The sequence below is a fragment of the Dendrobates tinctorius genome, unplaced genomic scaffold (assembly GCF_039654945.1).
Source record: "Dendrobates tinctorius isolate UK_male_01 unplaced genomic scaffold, ASM3965494v1 ptg000056l, whole genome shotgun sequence".
NCBI classification, from domain to species: domain Eukaryota; kingdom Metazoa; phylum Chordata; class Amphibia; order Anura; family Dendrobatidae; genus Dendrobates; species Dendrobates tinctorius.
Genome location: NW_027361724.1, coordinates 6,946,850 through 6,959,722, shown reverse-complemented (window position 1 = coordinate 6,959,722; position 12,873 = coordinate 6,946,850). Strand labels below are relative to the sequence as shown.

The window sequence follows — 12,873 nt, the reverse complement described above, 5'->3', positions numbered from 1 at the left end:
AGCGGCTCGGCATTGGGGTATCAGGTGCAGTAATAGGGACACATACGGCAGGAGCGGCTCAGTATTGGGGTATCAGGTGCAGTAATAGGGGCACATACGGCAGCAGCGGCTCAGTATTGGGGTATGAGCAGGATGAGGGGTTTGTGCAGGTTGGGGATAGATGGTGATGGGGCTGGAATATGAGAAGTGAAACGTGTCGTATTCTCTGTAGCAGAGTCGTGGCTGGAGGAGTTGTCATGTCAGTCTGGGCCAGATGGAAAAGACGTGAAAAGTGACCGATTCCATCAGAAAGAACATCAGCGGTAAGTCACCAACTACAACTGTGCAGTAATCACATATGTTTTGTAGGACTGGTATTTACCACTGACCATATTGCGGTAATATCCATGTTGGTCTTTATATAGGGATTATTTTCAGTAACAGCGCAGTCATCTCCTACATCCACTATTAGGGGGCGTCACCGAGTTGTAATCAAGGTTACCTGGTTAGGGGCCCAATCAGAAGCTTCGCCCCCCCCCCGAACCAAAACCCTAGCTACGCCTCTGCACGCTGCAGATGTCAGACGACGCTGTGCACTCAAAAACTCAAAACTGCGAGGAAAGAAAATGGCTGCGTGTAACTGAACCCATACGGAAGAAAGACAGGTGGAAAAACAAATTGCTGCAAAAATCGCCTCTTCGTGGTGTTTTATAGGGAACCCCCCCAAGTGCTGCAGTTTTGCAGACTTTCTGTTATCGCCAATTCTGAGGCCAGAAAAAAGCAAACACTCCAAATATAACACTGTCTGTAAAGCGCTGCGGAATTAATGGCGCTAAATAAGTGAGTAAAATAAATAAAAAATAAATGTATCAAACAGGTTGAAGCAGAAAAATATGGCACTTTTTATATAAAAATAAGAAAAATTTCCTTGAAAAACCTATAGAAAGCAAAAAAAATAAAATCCCTGCAGAAAAAAAGCTAAACTAGCCCCAGTATAGCATCACTAGGTCCGGCAATGTGCGCCGCCTCAGCTGACGGACAGATGTGCGGCGCTGCTCCCTCACACCATGAGCCGGACACGCCCACCAGCCGGAGGACACGCCCCTCATTCCCTCCCGACCGCATCACTTTCATTGTTTCCATGTCTGCGGTCGCCAAGGAATCGAGGTCCCTGTCTCCCTGAGGGGCGGGGCAGAGCGGGAGAGAAGGCTCTACAACGTGGATGCTGCTCATCCAATCAGCGTTCTCGTAGCCTCCTGGCTTCCTTGAAGTCCCTCCTCTTTGTGGGCGTGGTCTGGAGAGAGGAGGGAGCGCTGGATTGTAGTGGGGAGGGGACGCAACAGGAAGTGTGGAGCGGAGCTGCTGGAGCCGCCGCCGCGGTCGCTGCCTTATCTCATGTAAATATTGATGGGGACGGGGAGTGCGGGGGACGCGGGCTGGGGAGGGAGAGCGGCCCCGGGGCGCTGCGGCGGCGCGGGCCCGGTGGTGCGCGCTGCAGGGATGGCTGTGCGGAGATGCTGCATATGTGTGCTGAGCAGCCAGGTGTGAGCTGTGACAATAGCAGCATTGTATCCTCTGCCCCGCTCCCCTCTGCTGCCCCCTGGCGACTCTCACCGGTAATTCACACTCTGATCGTTCTGGCCACACACACCTCGCGACTGGTGATGACGTCCGATCGTGACATGCTGGCACAGTCATGGGGGCAATGTCTGCGCAGTGATGGCGATAAGGAGAAATGCTCTCACGTCTGGGGGTTATGTTGTGAGTACTGCAGTGGGGGCAGCTGTCCATTATGGTAAGGCTGAGGACCCTGATCTGTGATATTGGTGCAAGGTCATTTATCCCCTGTGGGGGGAGTAAGTACTCAGTGGAGGCACTCTGATCACTGGGAGTACCGCTGATCTCCAGAGTGGACCCCCTCCCCAGCGGTGGTCGCACATGCTCCCAGAGTATATTGCACTGACAGCGGAGTGCTGCTCTGGTGATCGGGGGCTCCAGTGGTCGGACCCCCTATCCATATAACATTTGTCACCTGTCTGGTAAAGGAAAAAAAGGTCCGTGGTGCAGTGGGCACGTCGGTGGTGCAGTGGGCACGTCGGTGGTGCAGTGGGCACGTCGGTGGTGCAGTGAGCGCGCTGGTGGCATGTGGCTTTTGGACCAGACCCCTACTAACCTCCGCTTACTGCCGCCATCCCCATGAGGTTTCTAGGTGGTGGTTTTGCTGGATCGGAGCTGGTCAGATCAGGAGCTAACAATGCTGTGACTGGGTCCAGAGCAGCACTTGCAAGCTCCATTGGAAACCGCTTGTAAGCGCTGCACAAGGTTAGCGTTGATGGTGGCCGGTAACCTAGGTAACCAACAGTAAACAATGACATTCGAAATCTCTCCACTCTTCTTCTTTCCAAGCTTGTGGAATGTTAACCATTTATGATCCTAACGCTTTATAGGGAATGTACAGTAGTGCATTACATGAATGCTCTGCTTTGTACCTGTGGTATCTGGACCTCTGATGGTCAGTAGAATGAGGGGTCTGCTGCTTACCTGGGCCCTGCAGCAGCTTTACTGCAGTCACTTTTGTATCTCAGACGCCCACCCTTCAGACATTGGTGGTCTTTGCTGTGATAGGTCACCGGTGTTGGTACCTGCTTAGTTCACACTTATCAGCATTTCTTGTGAGTAGATTTATTATCTTTGTGCACTTTTCCATTTTCTTGATGTGTTCAACCAGCTGTGCTTTACTCACCCTTCCCAGGTCCAGCGCCAAGTCTCTGCTGCAGCTCCTGATGTCTGGTATTGTCTGCAGCGCTGACCTTAAGTCGACAGCACTGCAGCCAGTAACTGAGCTCGGCACCTCTGCCCTGGTCCACAGCATGAACCAGAGTTTCTGAGCTCGCTGATTGGCTGCAGCGCTGTCGACTTGATGTCAGCGCTGCAGACAATACCAGACATCGGGAGCTGCAGCGGAGACTCTGCCATAGGCTGAATAAAGCACAGTTGTGTTTATTTTTTTATTAAAACAAACTGCAACCAGGGAACAGGCGGTTTCCAAACTCAGAAAACCCCTTTAATGGCACGACTGACATCAGGACAAGGAGTTTTTCTGAGTGTTTCAAATGTGATCAGTCTTCAGATCTCACAAGTCAAACTGTATGTATGAAATAGATCTGTTAGACCTGAATAGGCTGATGTGCTAACTTTGAAAATCAACATCAGAACGGCTGTATCTTTTTTTTTTTTTTTTTTTTTGTGAGAGTGGTTTGATGTTAAAATGCGTGCGCTGTGTGTCCACGTTGAGCCGTAGCTGGACGGCTATAATGCTCGTGTTATTACGGTAATTTGAGGATTATATAGGTAATCTGACATGGGTATTTAAAAGTAAGTACACTGGCCTCATCAGGTCTAAGATCTATTTAATAATTGATGCAACGTGTACTGTGAAATCTGGTGCGAGCGCTGCTTTACTTTAGCTCCGAACTGACAGCCCATCAATAAAATGATCTTTTGAAAATCTAGTCTCATGGACTGCAGTGCACGCTCTGCCCGTGGCTGACCCAAACTCTGTACCCTCTTAGGGGTCAGGATATCCGCGGCCAGTCCGTTCTCGGGCTGCAAAACACGGATGTGTGAAAACCCGCCTTAGGTGATGTCCATGAGAGTGAAGAGGCAGATGACTGAAAAATCAGTGATCTGCCTCCTATTAGGACCCCGGCGCTGTCATTGCCACGCGCAGATTGATTTCCCAATTGATCTTCAATAAAATGGCGCTGCCCATTGCACCATTTTATTGTAGACCTGCTGGGAAATAAATCGTTGCATGCACTGAACGGCGCAGGTTTCAAATCAGGAGGCAGATGACTGACAAAGCGGTAACCTGTCAATCAAGCACTGGAGGGACCGGGGCAGGGGGAGAAGATGCACCGAAATCTCATTACAAAGAAAACTTGAAATGACTAAAGAAGAAACGCAAAGCAGATTTCTTCACCAAAGGTATCAATGTAATCAGTATTAAGGCTCGCTCCCACTTGCAATTAAATCGGACGAACGCAATCCGATTTAAATCGGATTGCATTCGTATCATTTTAATACTGTGCTTGTGTCCTCAGTGGCTCAGTCGAATCGCAATTGGGTGGAAAAAAAGTGCATCATGCAAGATTCGGATCGCACTCCCTGATAGAAGTATATGGGTGCGTCTGAAACATTGTACTGCACTCAGATGTCACCCGAGTGCAGTTCGTTATACGCCGGCAGCAGAGGAGATTGACAGATTAATTTCTCAGTCTCCTCCAATCCCTTCATGCAGGATGATCGGCGTCCAGCAGCATGACACTCGGCGCGCGCTCGCAGCAAAGGAGGAGCCGAGCGTCATTAGCATTTCGCCTCAGATGTGATCCGCTAGCGGCACCCCGGCCTTACAGCAACATTTTCTGTGTGGAGAGTGAAATGAGACTTTTTCTTCGTTCTTTTCTTTTTTTTTTGTGCCAAATTCTTAAAAATGTTGCACCCAGTTCATAAATTTTGTGTAGTCAGAATAGGTCTTCTGTTGTGTCTCTGACCTTCTTTTGTGGCCTTTCAGCACAAAAAGTCACAAGTCTTGGCAAAAGGGTACAAAAATTGTGCAAACTTCCATAAACATCACTCCAGTAAGGGGGATGGACTGGAGTATAGTTGCAACGTCGCAAATTCTAAATCCGGGGAAAACATTTGGAGCCCCTAAGCTGTGCCCACTGCGGCAAACTAGAAAATACAAAAGTGGTGAGCACGAAAAACATGGACCTGGAAGAAAGACGAGTATGATGGAAACAAAAAACAGGCACAAGCCCAATAATAGATCGGCCCCTTGGGGTGTTGTTTAGCACATATCTGATTACAGTCTGGAGTAAATCCTCCTTTTACAACCCGGCTGCAAAAAAAAAGTCCGTATAATTCGGTAATGTGTCCATTACAGTAGTGAACCGTCCCCTCCCCAACTTTCCAGACCTGATTGCACAGAGATCTGCGGAGAGGTAAAAGTAGATTTGTGAAGAACCTTCCTGCTGTCTAATTTACTGGATTCCAGGGGGTCTCTGCTGGTGGACAGTCCCGGAGGTGGTGATCTCCCAACATGGGCATCTCATCGAAAATTGCGTTGGCTGACAACCTAGTGCATCAAGGCATTGGTTTATTGAGAAGGAAGTGTCAGTGATCTCATCTCTGGAAGTCCCCATTAGTGGTGCCTTGTAGTTGAGGGGAGGACAAGGTTCTTACTAATTTGCTTTGGTCTGAGTGCTTTAAAGAGGATCTGTCACCAGATTTCACAGTGCGGCCTGCTTATTAAAGGCTTGTCTCGTTCTCAATCTCCAGGAGCGCACCGCACGAACACCTGCTTGTTCTCCTGATGATTGACCGTTTGGGGCCGGCAGCATGGTTGAGCCCTCAGCCTGAAATGTGCGTTCTCCGAGTGGAACTAGAAAGGGCAGCACGGGAGGAGAGCAGGAGCACGGACGCTGGCCCCATCCAGCCATCCAGACCGTTTTCCGAGCAGCGCTTTCCGGCTGCAAGCACAGACTCCGTGCCTAGGAACCCGGCCACCTCTGGGGGGGGGGGCTGATAACCTTGGCGATGAACTGAATTAGAAATGCGTTATGCAATGCAACCTGAAGACAAATGCCCTTAAAAATAATACTGTTGGCCATGTCCCCTCGTAAAGACTAGAACAATCACCACAAAATAAAAAGACCCGTATCTCTCGTACCATATGTGCGATTTAAAAAAGGCGCCAAGTACTTGGAGGAGCAGTGGCAATTAAGGAAAAAAAAAAAAACAGCAAAAACTGCGAATTTTATGACCTGGTGACAGATCCCCTTTAATATGAGCGTGCTACGAGTCCACCTCTAGCTAGACTCTTAAAATGGGAAGGAGCAAGAACTGACCATATTTTGTTAGTTTATAGCAAATGACTGCTCGCTCAGCACCATTTATAATTCCTAAGCGCTCTACAGACATCACTGTCCCCATTGGGGCTCACAATCTAAATTCCCTATCAGTATGTCTTTGGAGTGCGGGAGAAGACTAAATAAGCCCACAGGAAACCCTCACAAACTCCTTGCAGATGTTGTTCTTGGTGGGAATTGAACCCAGGACCCCAGCACTGCAAGACAGCAGTGCTATCCACTGAGCTGCCCAATTAAGGTTGTAAGCAATCCGCAACATGTTTACTCCACTTTTTTGCAAAATCATGGGAAAATTATTATTTTTTTTCTTTTTTTGACCTAGATTGAGCTTGACCTTAGGCTAGGCTCACACTGAGCTTTTTGACGCCATTTAATGTATACTCTGATATATTATACAGTAAAGGACTTATGCAGTGAAAACAAGTTCTCCTATAGATCGGTGTGTGCCGACCGCTCAGAATGGGACACTTACGCATGTCCAACCGCCTCTCCGTTCTTCCCCTATTGGGCGGCTGAGCGCTGCGCTCGGATATTACGGGCAGCCCTATATAGAATGAATGCAGCAGCGGTCGGGTATCGGACCCAGCAGTCCTAACTTGTGTTCACCTTTAAATGCAGGATGCGATGGATGTCTAAGGGTACGTTCACACATGGCATTTTTCCGGCATTAATGTTTACACCACATATTTACCGTGTAAACTATGCAGCGGTGTACAATACCAGTATAATCGATGAGATTTCTGAAATCTCATGCAAGCGCTGGATTCCCCCCCCCCCCCGCAGATTTTGATCAGTGCTGCGTTTTTTTGCAGCCTGTCCATTTTTGCAGCGTTTTTCATCTGCTCTTATGAATAGGTGAAAAACGCAAGTAAAGAAAATGCATGAAATGTTTTTTCGGCCACCAATCTGGGTTTTGGTGCAGAAAAAAAAAATGCTGCGAAAATGCATAATGTGAACATGCCCCAACAGTGGCCTACTAGCTACTGGTCTAATGCATCAGCTGCAATGGCATCCGTATAAGGATATGGTATGAAAAGCTTTGGAAGGATAAACCACAATTTTTAATACAAATATAACTATTTTATTTATTTACTGGACTTTTTGGGGTGTAGTCTCCTACTTTATTTCATGTTTTTCTTTTTTGGCCACGGGCTAGATAGACCTAGGTCCCAAGGAGATGACATCTGGCAACAGAGGCCTCTGGACATGTTTAGCACATACGGTATGTCGGGAGCTGTCGCGGCTTCCAAAAAGTGATGGGATCATGTCCTCTTAGTGTTTTAGAGTCGTTAACGGAGAAATGTCCAACTTGGGCGATGCAGATGTATCTCGACCCTCGTCTGTTTTTCACATACACAACATATTCCCATTAAAGTCTATGCAGTTGTGGACTTGTCGGACGCCATCGAATTGCTAGTCGTTTTTTGGGAAGGAGAAGTTTTGGAATTTCTTATTTTTTTCATAGAAGAAAATTGGATGTCACGCTGCCAGTGAAACACACAAACGAAACGAAAATGGATGAATGCATGCAAAGACAACAAGCAAAAGCAGAGGTCTGAACGCGGTCTTAGAACTCTGTATCAGGTTTTGTTTAATTCATTCTGACAGTGTTGACGTCTTTCCAGAAATGTGGTTCGCAGACCCGTTTCCTGATCTATGGCCGCCATTCACCGTCACAAACTAATTGTCATCCTATAATTAGCAGACGTCTCTTCCTCCGCCATGTGTCTGGCGCGCGGTCACGGAGGACGGGCTCTGTCGGCTGTCTGTGCTGGTGGCAGAAGCGTGCCGGTGGCCACATGTGAAGCCTCTGGACTGCTTCAGCCTTTGTTTGTCGGCCCTTTTCACTGCCGGCAATGCTTCCTGTTATTACATCGTTTTCGTTGTGCTCAATCAAAAAAAAAAACCCAGAAGACCCCCCTTTTTTTTTACCACCCTTCATTAATCAATAAAGCCCGCTCCATCATAGCGCCAAATGTGTTCCACCAGCGACACGATAGCAAACCGAACGCCGGCGCTGATGAGCGTCTACATTGCTGCAAGCCAGGATGCAGGCACTGAACGGTTGAAAGAAGGAATTGGAGTCCTGTTCGGCAGACCTCTGCTGGCTGGCCCCGTACTCCCACTTTTTTCCCCGTATGTTTCCCATGTTGTCTCTCGGCTGTAATGAATCATGAATGTCCCTTGTAGGTTAAATCAATTTTTCTCCCATCATACACCCCCAGCGTTTCCATATCGCAGCTGCGCTTTCCAATTACAGTATCCCTGAATCCGGCACCGCTTCTGCCATTGATTTTTCTATCTAAATATTTAGTATCTGGGTTATGATATAAAAAGCGATTTGTGCACAATGTGGGCAATCGTAGCACTGTTTATGGCGGAAGCGAGTGATAATAAGGTCGGAGGGCGCTGGGGATAGGAAAACGCTTGTCTGGAGATCTCGCTGCCCCCGTGTAATTGTAGCTGAATTATGCCTTTGGAGAGAACCATTGATAATGGGGTAGCCGCATTAATCCGTACTGTCCTCTGGAGATGTTACTGCACAATGGAGTGACCATTTATGATGGAAGGATTTGTCCCGTACATGGCGGCCGGTCCATAGTATACTGGTATTGACTGACTGCGCTTCACTGGGCATACACCATCTCCCAATCCCCCCAGAATTTGTGAAGTTAAGGCCCCGTACACATTAGACTAACCCAATGATATCGACAGGTTCAGTTGACAGTGTAATGAGTATGGGGGGGCCTACCAGCTCTCCCCCAATGTGATGTTGGGGAGGAGATAAGGATCCAACAAGTCAAGTTACGGACTGACAAGCCTTTTGTTATCGGAGAGATAAGATGCTACCAGAGGAGTCTGGCAATGATGCTTCGGTAGAGAACAAGGACGTGCTCAACGGAGTGTGCAGCACTGTTTATGGAGTCAGGAAAGATAAATGCTGGCTGAACCACCGTTCAGCTGGCAGCTACTTATTGTGAACTGGATAAGAGTAACAGTTGTTTTTTTTCATTTTACTTTATAAATCAATAGTAGTCCTGAAAATAAGAAGCGCTGTAATCTCTCTTATCAGAGAAATCTGCTTCATTTTCCTCCCGGACTGATCAATCGTTATCAGACTTCTCAGTTCTTGAGTAAAATCTGTGTTCGTGAAGACACAATGTTCCATTACTGAGATAGGAGATGACAGTTGGTTTTTATAAGATTCTATGTAGAAGAAAGGAGGAGCTTTTCCTCTAGCTCCTCCCTCCTCTCTACATAGAACTCTATGCGTACCAACTGCCATCTCCTATCTCAGTAATGTAAAAATCTGTCTTCATGAAATACAGATTTTATCCAAAAATTGAGAATGAAACCGTTGTGGCGGAGATGAAAATAAGAAACTATGTAATATATCTTATGTACGATTGATTTAGGAAATGAAAATTAAAACAGCGGTTACTCTTTAATCTCGTTTTTTAAAGAGATTATGAAAGATTAGGGAAGTATCTAACTTTTGAAATCAGATAAAAACAGGACATTATATGCAGGCGCCGAGTAAGCTGGCGTGTAATTACTAATCAGTAAAAGTTCTCTCTATGGGGCATATATATATTTTTTATTTTACTTTGATCTTTTTTTTTATTAAAAAGCAAAGCTAAAATAAAACTAAAAGTGCTGGAATAAAGTTTTGCCATCTGCGGAGGCGCCTGCTACCGAGGAAGAACACGTGCCAACTTCATAGCAATGATTGTGCACTTGATTGTGTTTTACCGCTAATAACAACGGCTTTTATGTGTTTTTTTTTTCTTTTTTTTACTCTGATGTTGGCTTCCACTGATGCCAGCATAAAAGGAATCCTGGACGACAAAGCAATCCATTAGGTGAAAATAAAAGCGCGCACAGCTCAGGGAGTCTAATAGTAAATCATTTTATTGCTTTGCTAAGTAAGTGTTACTTCTTCAGGGGGAGGACGCCTGGTGTGACCCTATATGTAAAGCTGAATCTTCATTGCACCCGACGGTCAGATGCACAAAGACTAGTGCGTGCAATCACCCATTTGGTAAAAGTGTCACCTGTATAAAACGTTCTAATACGATTATATTGTATATATTCTGATCGTATCCTGCTGCGCGGGATTCAGCATTACTGCAGTTTACCAATTGGCTGTTTTATTGCAGCCTATGATTTTTATTGTGATTTACCATAGCCTGACATCAACAGCAGCTTGTAATATGACAGGTTTGATATATAAATATGTGGTCAAAACAAAGGACTGGCACATGATTTATTCCTTCCAATGGATCTTTATTTGTGCAGGAAACGAGATTCCGGCAGCTAAATAGGAAAGGGTTCTTTACAGTTAGAGCGGTCAGACTGTGGAATGTCCTAGTGGTAGTGATGGCAGACACTATAAGAGCATTTAAAAAGGGGGCATAGTGAATGCAAAAAAGTATGGACTTTTGGTGATCGTTTAATGTCAGTCCCGGGCAGCTCTAACTTTTTGAAAAGTAGGCGAAACGTCGCAAGGAGGAGATGCCGGCTGGCAAATTTATCATAATTTACACCACAAAAGTGTCCGTCTTTATCTCTACTGGAGTCGTTACAAAAGATCACGATTGGACATGTGAACAAAGCCTAACAAGCATATAACAAAATAAAAGGTGCGTGCATATGGAAATCTGCTGCGTCTTCCCCATGCCTGCAGATACCCTATCAGTATAATGATTGTCTATATGTAATAACCAGATAAACAGGCACGCACCCATGCTATGTAAATGGAGCAGTGCTGAGGTTCTTACAGGCACACATCAACAGTTGTGCTCAAAAGTTTACATACCCCCGGCAGAATTTTTGCTTTCTTGGCCTTTTTTCAGAGAATATGAATGTAACAGAGTAACATAATTAGCAACACCGAAAAAATTTGTCCATCCAGTTCAGCCTGTATTCTGTTAGAATAAATCGCCAGAACTACGTCCATCTAAAGAACCTAATAACTGTAAGATACAGTATTCTTACGCTCCAGGAAGACATCCAGGCCTCTCTTGAACCCCTCGACTGAGATAACACCAAAGCTTTTTCTCCACTCATGGTCAGTGGTTGGGTTTAGCCATTTATTGTCAAACTACTGTGCTTTCTCTTTTTAAATCATAATGACAACCCAAAACATCCAAATGACCCTGATCAAAAGTTCACATACCCTGGTGATTTTGGCCTGATAACATGCACAGAAGTTGACACAAATGGGTTTGAATGGCTACTAAAGGGAACATCTTCACCTGTGACTTCTTTGCTTGTAATCAGTGTGTGTGCATAAAAGTTGAGTGAGTTTCCGGGATCCAGACTGACTCTTGCATCTTTCTTCCAGCCACTGACATTTGTGGATTGTGAGTCATAGGGAAAGCAAAAGAATTGTCACCGGATCTATGGGAAAAGGTAAAGGAACTGTATAAAACAGGAAAGAGATACTAAAAGATATCCAAGAAATTGATAATGCCAGTCAGTAGCGTTCAAATTTTGATTAAAGGGCCTGTCACACTAAGCGATATCGCTAACAATATCGCTATAACTTGTGACGTTATAACGATATTGCTAGCGATGTCGCTGTGTCTGATACCTACGACCGGCTCCCCCGCTGGTTATCGCTGATCGCGCAAGAACATCCTGGACTGTTTCTCGTCGTCGGCTTCCTGCGGCGCTTCCTGTGGAGAGACGAGCGACGAGCGTGGAGCCGGGCGGGAGGATGCAGGATCGCCTAGTGTGACAGGTAAGCAGCGACCCCCGTCCCCAGCGATGTCGCTGGTGAGATCTGCCTGTGTGGCAGCTCACTAGCGACCTCTTAGCGATGCACCAGCGATCCTGACCGCGTCATATCGCTGGTCAGGATCGCTGGTACATCGCTAAGTGTGACAGTACCTTAACAAATGGAAAATCAGGGGCTCTATAAAAACAAAACCACGGTCAGGTGGACCAACAAAAATTTTGCCCAGAACTGCCAGGAAAATTGTTTGGGATGCAAAGAAAAACCACAAATAACATCAGGTGAAATACTGGACTCTCTGAAAACTAGCGGTGTGGCTGTTTAAAGATGCACAATAAGGAGGCATTTGAAGAAAAATGGGCTGCATAGTCGAGTCGCCAGAAGAAAGTCATTACTGCGCAAAGTCCACAAAGTATCTCACCTACAATACACAAAACAGCACAGATAAGCCTAAAAACTTCCAGAACAAGGTAATTTGGAGTGATGAGACCAAAATTGAACTTTTTGGCCACAGCCGTAAACTTTACATTTGGAGAGAGGTCAGCAATGCCTGTGATGAAAGGAACATCATTTCTACTGTAAAGCATGGAGGTAGATCACTGATGTTTTGGGGATGTGTGAGCGACAAAGGTACGGGAAACTTGGTCAAAGTTGACGGAGAGATGAATGCAGCACGTTATCAGCAAATACTGGAGGCAAATTTGCAATCATCAGCCCGGAAGCTGCACATGGGACATACTTGGATGTTCCAACATGACAATGATCCAAAACACAAGGCCAAGTTGGCCTGTCATTGCCTACAGCAGAACAAAGTGAAGGTTCTGGAGTGGTCATCTCAGTCTCCTGACCTCAATATCATTGAGCCACTCTGGGGAGATCTCAAGCACGCAGTTCATGCTAGACAGCTCAGGAATTTACAGGAATTGGAGGCTTTTTGCCAAGAAGAGTGGGCAGCTTTACCATCTGAGAAAATAAAGAACCTCATCCACAACTACCACAAAAGACTTCAAGCTGTCATTGATGTTAGAGGGGGCAATGCAAGGTATTAAGAAATAGGGTATGTGAACTTTTTATCAGGGTTATTTGGATGTTTTGTCATTATGATTTAAAAAGAGAAAACACAGTAGTTTGACAATAAATGGCTTCACCCAACCACTAACCATAAGTGGAGAAAAAGTTATGGTGCTACTGTTCATATTCTCTGAAAAAAGGCCAAGAAAGCAA

At 45.9% G+C, this 12,873-nt stretch overlaps 1 protein-coding gene across 5 annotated transcripts in view; it reads left to right on the top strand.

Annotated features, from left to right (window-relative positions):
* Positions 1–1,222: 1,222 nt before the first annotated feature.
* The window catches only part of SESTD1 (SEC14 and spectrin domain containing 1), a 177,524-nt gene continuing 165,873 nt past the window's right edge, over positions 1,223–12,873 (top strand). For 2 of the 5 annotated variants that reach the window (XM_073577473.1, XM_073577469.1), the window contains exon 1: positions 1,223–1,376. The gene's annotated coding sequence lies outside the window, so the exon portion shown is untranslated. The other 3 variants (XM_073577472.1, XM_073577470.1, XM_073577471.1) reach the window with 3 other exon arrangements.